This window comes from Eurypyga helias, unplaced genomic scaffold (assembly GCF_000690775.1).
Source record: "Eurypyga helias isolate BGI_N326 unplaced genomic scaffold, ASM69077v1 scaffold43528, whole genome shotgun sequence".
Classification (NCBI taxonomy): Eukaryota; Metazoa; Chordata; class Aves; order Eurypygiformes; family Eurypygidae; genus Eurypyga; species Eurypyga helias.
The window spans coordinates 15,290-24,207 of NW_010267099.1; the positions used below are offsets into that span (position 1 = coordinate 15,290).

Here is an 8,918-nt window from a genome sequence, read left to right on the forward strand (position 1 = left end):
TTTAACTCTCCTAATGGCTTGCTTAAAATAAACATTTTCTCACATATTTGAAACTGTACTCGCAGGGCCCTGAGGAACCCGCACGGCTGCTGGCTCCACGTGTGTCGGTTTTCCTTTAATGACAGAGCAGTTCCAAATCCACTCCCCTCTTATCTCCCAGACAGGCTACACTGCCCACTGTGACCAGAGCGGGAGGCAGAGGGGGATGATTGTTCGACATCAAAAGAAGCAGCAGTCAATTTGTAAGCTTCCCAGCTGGAAGTACGTGCAAACGAAGAGGGAAGGCTGCAGCAGTTGGAAAACTACCATTATTCCAAGGTCTTTTCTCTACCCAAGGAGGTTTACAGGCAGTACATCGGCAGTGCTGCACAGTCACACCACAATTACTGCACATGGACTCCCTCCAAGGGCTGGGAAGTACAAAGCCAAGGAGCATACCCAGCACACCGAGGGGTCAGTGGTGCTGCCACCCGGCCACGGACCGGTGCCAGGGAGCTTCCTCCAACAGGGATGCCGCAGCATCTATGACTTTTCATCAGCTTCTGTTCTTCCCCGTTACTGCTGAAGCCCATCTCCAATAACCACACATTTGACGGCTGCACTTGGGAGTGACCTCACCCGGGGCAGATCAGGACCAAGCGCCCTGTGAATACGCTCTCGGTATGGGAACTTCAGCCAGAGCCGGCATCGGTCGCCTGTCCTCGCGCTCACGGCGGGCGGCTCTTACAGTGTCTTTTCTTTCTGTCTGTGTTCTACACTCCAAATCCACCTCCTAAATTCAACTGCTCCATGGCAAGTATCCCAGCTCGGAGCCAGAGGGACCATAGCGAGCCCGGTTGGGTGAAAAGGTTCACAAGAGCCATTTCTACCCCTGAAGTCACCGGTCACACCATGCTACTGCCTGGTGGAACCCTGCCTGGCCAGCCCCCTCCTTCCGCCAAAAGGCCCATCGCTCGAGCTGCACCAGCCCAGCCAACACCCCGGCTTCCCGTACCGGTGTGTCACAGCTCCTTAGCTCCCCTTTCTGAACAAGGGAAAGGAAATCTGCCACCATGAGAATTCTAATATTCCATATTTTCCCCAGTTTTCTTTTTGTCAATTCCCCAGACCCTAAGCTTTATTTTCTGCTTTCAAGTTTTAACAAGTTCTAAGAGTTTTGAATTAGTCCGGGCTTTCAAAGCATAAAAAGTAACAGCTAACTCATGGAAGCTATAAATGGTCTCGTTTCCACCAGGATTCTCCCTGCACTTTACTGCAGTTTGGAACGAAGCCTGAGATCACACCTAGAAGTACTACTGAAATTCTCAGCCGGCCCATATAATCCTTCATCTACCTCACATCCAGACACTTATTTTACAGGGATCACAGTACTTCAACTGCATTCCGCCTGTGCAAAACGCCAGAAACAAATGCAGACTAAATCACCATAAAGCCAGGAATTTCAGGACAAACAGGGGCTATGCCATGGAAACAATCAGCTTTCAGAATGCAGCAAGTGTTCCAGGCAAAGCAAAAACCACAGCAATGGCAGAGACAGGGCCTATGGGAAGGAAGGGGCCAGTGACTGCAAAGGCCAGCAAGCCACAGGCCTGCCAAGCCCAAGATCCACGACAAGTCTTCTTCCCAGGCTCACTGGGGAGGTCCGACAGCAGCAGCCTTTGGATACGGAACACTTCACACTTCTAAGGACAGCAGCATCCCTCTTCCTTGCGAGGGCGAGGTGTAGGAGCCGTCAGCTAACAAGCACTCGCAGAGAGGTAGCACAGGTGGAAAACGCCCCTCTAAAAGCAAACCAAGAAAACATCTGCTCTGTTAGCCCTTGTCTGCTTTTCCCAGGTTCAGATCAACACCACTCTGTCAGAACCCCTGTAACCCCAGCTAAAGCCGTGAGCATCATTCCTCTACGCCACCAACCTGCCATCTGCGAGGGGGTTTTGGACCCACCACGATATTATACCCGCAAAACAACAGACAAACCCTTGAGGAGCTGACACAAACCCTCTGCTCCGATAAAGGCAGCAAAAAAGATTCCTGGAGCACAGAAAGAGTCGAGTGTCTCTGAAGGAGGCCTCAAGGGTTCCGTAGGGTTCAGTCCCGGAGGACTGGAAGAATGTGCTTTGATGCTCCGCTGCACAGCTCAAATCACTGAAGAAGCAAGAGAAATCCAGCCTGATGACTTCATCATTCACACTCGTGTTGCATTCCAACGTTTTTTGCTGAGAGATTTAAGAGCAAGGAATGGAACTAAATTTAACTACTAGGATGAAGGATGCCAGTTTTCCTTCTCTTCCACAGAGGACACTTTCAGCAAGGCTCCCTTATGTTACCCCACCCGCTCTTCTCTCCCCCTCGTGCCTCCAAGGCAGAGCAGTGTGAGAAACATCCTCTTGTGGAAAGTTAAGACGAACACAAAATAACTCCCAGATCCTGGCGAGCGCAGCCTCTGAGGTGGGTGCTGCGGGAAGCACGATGCTCCGTCCCACCAGCCACAAGCTCAGCGTCGCACCCCTCACTGCACCCCGCCACAAAGGTACAGTTTACAGTCTGATTTATTAATTTACAGCAAGAGACTGGGAGGGAGGAGAAACCACTTCAGCTCAAAGTGCTCACCGCGCCCCGGTATCCTTTATCCAATTAAATCCAGCCCGGCAGTCGGCACATCCCGCTGATGCGCTGAGCCTGGCGGAGGCAGCAGCCTGCCTGGCAGGCTGAGGGGACACGCTTCTAAACTCCGCTCTGTTCAGCTGGGCTGGCCAACACCTCACCCACCACCCAAGGCTTTTCCAACTGCCACCACCACCTCGCCTGAACAAGACTTAGCCTAAGGCCTTTACCAAAGGGCCAGCGGGGTAAGCCTCCCCCCAAGATTCGCAGGAGCACACTGGGCACACGCACGTTGGCGGCAGCTTTGGAATGGGGTTAGTTGGTCAGAGCCTTGAAGGGTTCCGTGTGCTGGGAAGGTTATTTTCCTGCTGTAAGAGTACCACCTTAGCTGGCACTGTTCCCGTACACGCCGTCGCCATAGCGCACAGATCCATCTGGGGGCTCTGAAAGACAAACTCGCCATCACAGCAAGACGCTGGCGTGCACAACGTGCCGCGAGGGCTGACCGTATGCCGGCGCTGGAGCCAAGCCGGATCCTCGCCCCACCGCCCCTCCCTGACTTTCTTTCTCCCTCCCTGCTACTATGGAGACACGTTGTGAAACAAACCTGCCCTTTGAGCAAATAAAAGGTGTGGCCACTCATAACAGCCCCAAAGCCTGCAGCTCCGGCGCTGCAGCAATGCGGCCCGGCTGGCTCCGTAGGGCAGCGCACACCCACGCTTCCCCGCTCACCCTTCCCACGCTGAGTCAGCCCTGAGCTTTTTAGGCCCCGGCAGCGGAGCACACAGGCCCCTGGTAAAGCAAATACTATCAGAAAGAAATGCGCTGGGTGAGTCCCCAGGAAAACAGAACCCACAGAAGAACATTTTGGGGCCGGAGCTGCAGGCTGGGTGGGCAGGTTCAGAAGGAACCCCCCGGCGGGTGAGCCCCATCTGAACGGCAAACCCCGAGCCATCCGCACTGGGGTTACCAAAACACGCTTGCTGCGCCGAGCACAGTATCCAACAGGTTTTCATAGGAAGATGGAAACAGCTGTGCCGGAACCATGGGGAATCCCAAGTCCAATAACACTCGGGCCTCCTGCTAGCGTGAGATGCCAACAGATGTGGCACCAGCACATCTGCATTCTCTGGTTCACACGTGGAACAGCCCCAGGGACTCAGACCAGTGTCCGTCCCTGCATTTCCGGGATTGAAAAGGTACAGTTCAATCAGTGTGTTAAGGATTCTGCTGTTTTTTGCAAGTCACAGATTGAGGGCAAAGTAGCCTGAGGTTAAACCAGTGTTTTTCTACAACCACTTTAGTAACTGATGGTTTTCTAGAAAGTTTCACCCAATTCCATCTACAGCAGGAGTCACAGCCTGTTTCCCTTCCAAGTAATCCGAGCCAGCTTCCACGTTAAGAAGTGGTTTAGAAGCGACGGAGACAGCTTTACAGAGCTCGGGTAGCCGATACGCCTGTGGCAGCAATCTTGCTCAGCATCTGTGCTCCAACCACAGCTCCAACTCCCATTAAACCCAACGGATTTAACTGGTGTCCATAACCCAGCCGAGGGCTCACCCTGCCCAGGAGTACAGGGTGAGACAAGCCCGCGCGCAGCACCAGCACAGATGAGACCGAGGTATCCACCAAATCCAGCTGGCACGCTGCTTCCCGCAGCCAGCCGTGTCCCCTGCTACCAACATGTGGCCTACACATGTGATCATGCCTGCGAGAGCCCACAAGAGCCAGCTTGTTGCAGCCTCTGACTGAAGCCATAGGAGGGGTCTGGAATTTCCTCACAACATTCCTGGCCTGCTGCCCGAAGCCATAATTACTGTTCCCATGGCAAAGATCCTGGCTTGATCACAAATCACTCCTATGCAGCCAGCCTGTATCACACTCACAACCCCCCCTTTTAAACATTAACTTCTCAGATGCCAGAAGCGCACTTGGTTTGTTTTCACACACCCCCTCCCCGCAAGCGTCATCTTTCAAAAAGGCCCAAATGTAACCAAGAAACTGCAAGATCATTCGGATCCAAACTATTCTGAGGCGTTTCCAGCCACTGAAATGCAGGGACACTCAAGGAATAGTGACATATCAGAGTTCGTGACGGTCCATCAGTCCTGCTCAGAGATCGCGACCTCCGGGCAAAGCAGAGACAAGGAAGGGAGATAAGTAATTTGATCAAGATGGCTCTGTAGGAGGCAACTGCAGGGTCAGACCCAGGGCCTTCAAGTTCAATCCAGTTCCTCCATCTTAAGGCCGCGGTTCCTCTTCAGACAGCAGCGAAATGACGGGAAGCAGCAAGTCTGCAACCATGTGTTTCCAACCCTGCAGGCCGTTCCATAAGGTTGCACATCCAGAGCCCCACATCAGGATTGGAACAGGCTTCCTCAACCAATTCCCACACCTGCAGCTGAGGAGCCCACGGACTGGGCTGAACGCAAGGCCTGAACGGCTACGGCTACCGTCCCGATTAAACCCGCGGCCACCGGCAGCACGGTGCTCGGGCAGCACGCCCCGAGTGCATCGGGGGACCTCTTCAGTTACGTAACGAAGAGCTCAGAACAATTAGACATGGGTGTGAGGAGTGGTTAAGACAAGGATGTGAGACAATCCTAAAAAAGGTGCCAGCACCCTCCCCTTCAAAACGAGCAAGTGGAGCCAAGGGATACACGCTGTCACCGAGCCCTCAATCTCAGCGCTAGATGAGCAACCGGACACATACGCAGGAAGACAACCACCGTAAGGGATCTCCGACGGCCTGCTCGGCCGTGTGCGAAGTTACAGCCACGTCTCCTACTTGCCTGAGACTCTCCAACTCTGGGATGTTCAGTCTACACCAGAACACTGGAAAGGCCTTGCTGGTGTCTCAATAACCTGCCGCCTGGAGTGACAGGAGTGGACAGCCCTGGGGATGGTTATCTTCCGATACCGTAACCAGCTGGATGGAGCCCCGTTCCCACACTCCCTGTACATACACAACAGGCACGAGTAGGCCTAACTCTGATTAAGAACAGTTTTCAGGTGTAATTCCAATGCGCAGCCAGCAAGCTCCCCCGCAAGCAGCTTTCAGAACAGACTCCAACAAAGAAGTTTTCTCTCCACCTGGATTTCGTTTCTATGAATAGGTTTTATAAAGTCAGTAGGTGACAAAAGTAGAGTTCCTTTAAGTTATAAAGAACACCTGCTTCGGAAGGGGGGAATCTGTTAACCCTTGTGATTCCAGTGGTGCTGCAGGGATCAAACGCTGGTGGATGAACAGAGCTCCATCACAGCAAAGACCGCACCGAAACGCCTCTGCGATCCCACAGAGACCTTCCACAGCGCCCTCCAAGGCCTTGCTGGCCAAGGCGGGGAGACCGGGGTGGAAGCAGCACACAAGCAACAGCAAAATCGCGGAGCTGCGGCCAAAGAGGTTGCACACTTCCCACGGAGGGAGGAGGAAAGGCACCTCTTCAGCAGCGACTGACGGGCGATCTGGTTGGAGAGCTCCAGAACAGACGCCTGGACCTCTCTCCGTGCCAGAGCCCCCCAGTCAGAGGGTGTGAAGTGCTGCGGAAGCAGCAGAGCACGGGAAGCTGCCTGGGCAGGGCTCACCTGTACCCAGCCACGCAGTGCAGGCAGAAGAGAAGCCTTCACCCTGCTCCCAGCAAACGGGACCCGAACCCAGCTGAGCAAACCCACGGCACGCGTGACACGTTACACACATCATTGCAGAACGTGCCTGTGTTGCATGACCTACTCCAGCACGCTCCACACCATCAGGTAGCGTGGCCGTGTCAAAGATAGTTTGAAAACTTACCTTTATCAAGGCAATTCAACTTTCCTTTTTGCTTCTGCCACTCTTTAAATTTTGATTCAACTTTCTCAAAACCTGCCTGGTCTGACCTGACAAAACACCCCATTTTGATGCCGCTCCTGGACCACTGCTCACAGCTCTGTCCTGCACTAGGGGTGAAACCACTGATGGGCCTTCTCCTGGTCCCCGCTGCAGACTGTACTGCACTTGGTCACCCCCGCAGAAGGGAGCGACGGGCACAGAATACCACATCCTGGAGCTTTTCAAGATTCACCGAGGACTACAATTACAGTCTCAGAAGCTTCCTGGTCAAGTTTAGTTATGTAAAACCACTTCTTAAAGCTGCAGAAACCTAAAGCTTCAAGTGAGACGTCGCTAGAACCGACTGAGGGGACCTTTAGCTAGGATGATCAGCTTACTAGGAGTTTTGTACCAAACTGCTCCACAGCGGTGGGATGGCTTACTCTACCTTTTCTAATGGCTACTAACTCTTAGCCAGCCTTACTGCCCAGGCCAAGCCTCTCCTGCTCCCCAACTCCTCACAGCAGAGCATTCTCAGACACCATCATGGTACTGGGAGCGATTCAAATTTCAGATTCTCACACCAGGAGAAGTTAGAATAACCTCTCCCGTACAGCATTAACTGTGTTTCATGCTTCTCTGACCCCAGAGCACTAACACATGCCCGTGCTTACAGCGGGTGCCTCCAGCTTGGTGGTCTCGGTGCAGGTCGGATATGCTGTCCAGGAGCAAATCCTCCCCAACACCCCCCCTTGAGCTCCGTAGACCCAACAGAGCTCAGCGCTCCATCCGTCAGTCCTATCGCACACCGCGTCACTGTGCCAGCCCCTTGGAGCTGCCACACGCAGCTCTCCCTTGGTTAGTAACGAAGGCACCACCGGCACACAACTCGGGCCTTTACAAAGGCCACCAGGTTCCTGCTCTGAGGGCCAGCGTTCGCACACAAACTATCCCCGAGAGCTCGCAGGGCTGAACTGACTGGAATCCCGATCCCGGAGCATTAGCTATGGTGTCCAGCAGGTAAAATGAAAACAGATGAAGGCGTGCCGCTCTATCCTGCACATTCCAGTGCAGCGTTTCACAGGAATGAGCTCTTATCCCGTGAACACAACACCCCATTACTGCTCGGCAGATAAGGAGGCTCCTGTCAGCACTTTGAGTTTCAGGGCTAAGTCTGCACTTTCAAAAACTGAGACTAGAAGGGTAAAGGTCGTATTTACTGTACTCGCAAGAGAAAAATCAACAGCTGACCACTCCATTTTTTTGTGGCAGAAGGATTTTTTGACATATAACTGAACAGGAATTCACATAAACAAAAGGAAATGAGGTTCTCAAAAGGAAAAGGAGCGATTTCTCCACTGAGAAGCATCGTCTAGCACACAAATAATGAGCACGGCTTGACATTTTAGTAGGGGAAAGGGCTGCTCCTAAATGCAATAAAGTTCTGACAGTTGATCATCAGTGTCCAAATGCCAAGAGCTAAATGCTGAGCCATAATAAAAGTTTTAAATGCACGTGAAGCTAAATTACCTTCTGGTTAAAAACCAATTCACGTGGTACCAGAAATAACCCTTTCAAGCCAAAGGTCTACATTCGGTGAGGCTAAAACTAGGTCAGATGCTGAGCAGTGTAAAAAGAGAGAAAAAGTGAGAAGTGCCTACCTTTGTACCAACTGTTATATCTTGGACAATGCTGTAGAAAAAAGAAAGAAAAGGATTAAAAAGTTAGATAGGTTTGCCACAAATATCCAGCATAGTTTACAGTAGTAAGAAAAAAAGCAAGTCAAGGTGCACAGTTGTCTTTGCAAGTGAGCCAAGGACAGTTCATACAAAGGAAACTGGTGAGATGGTGATGGTGGAGACCCCAGACCCAGCAGTGCTAGAGAGCTGCAGCTCTGCCTACAGCGGGGCTCGCTTTTGGGAAGGGTACCAGAGGGCACAGACCAAACCCCACCCTCAACGCAGCCCAGCACTCCATGGAAAAGCAACGCCACCTCCGCCTAAACCGCGAGCTGAGCGTCAAGAGTCGGCTCCATCACTTCCGCAATCCCTAAGAGCCTTCCAGGGGAAGGAGCGAGCCCGGCTCGGCTGTGGAGAAAAAGGGGCGGAGTCCGGGGGGAACCCCGCCGGTGGCACCATGGCCTGCGTGCAGCTCGCCCAGGCTGGGCTGTCCTCTGAGCCCAGCCGAGGCCGTGCCAGGCCTCCAGCCACGCCAGTGCCAGCCGGGCAGAGCCCTGGAGAGGCCCAGGCAGGCCTGCACACAGGGTTCCTCTACCAGTGCTCTTGTACCGAGTAAAACAGGACTTTTCCCTAACACAGACCTGAAGGAAAACACAGTGAAGCTCTACCACATACGCTTAAACCTCCTGAAAACGAGACTTTCTAATGAACGAACAAAACAGTGCCAGCTGTACCTCAAGCAACTCACGCTGGCTCTCCGCAGCGAGCGTTTCGCACCACGGCACATCTATCCGAGCGGCTTGTTTCACTGACGGAGCCGGAACGAC

At 53.0% G+C, this 8,918-nt stretch overlaps 1 protein-coding gene across 1 annotated transcript in view; it reads right to left on the reverse strand.

Annotated features, from left to right (window-relative positions):
- PTBP1 (polypyrimidine tract binding protein 1) overlaps positions 1 to 8,303 on the reverse strand; it is a 22,420-nt gene extending 14,117 nt beyond the window's left edge. The window contains exon 1 of the mRNA XM_010157296.1: positions 8,074 to 8,303. The gene's annotated coding sequence lies outside the window, so the exon portion shown is untranslated. The remainder of the gene's footprint in view (positions 1 to 8,073) is intronic.
- Positions 8,304 to 8,918: the final 615 nt, after the last annotated feature.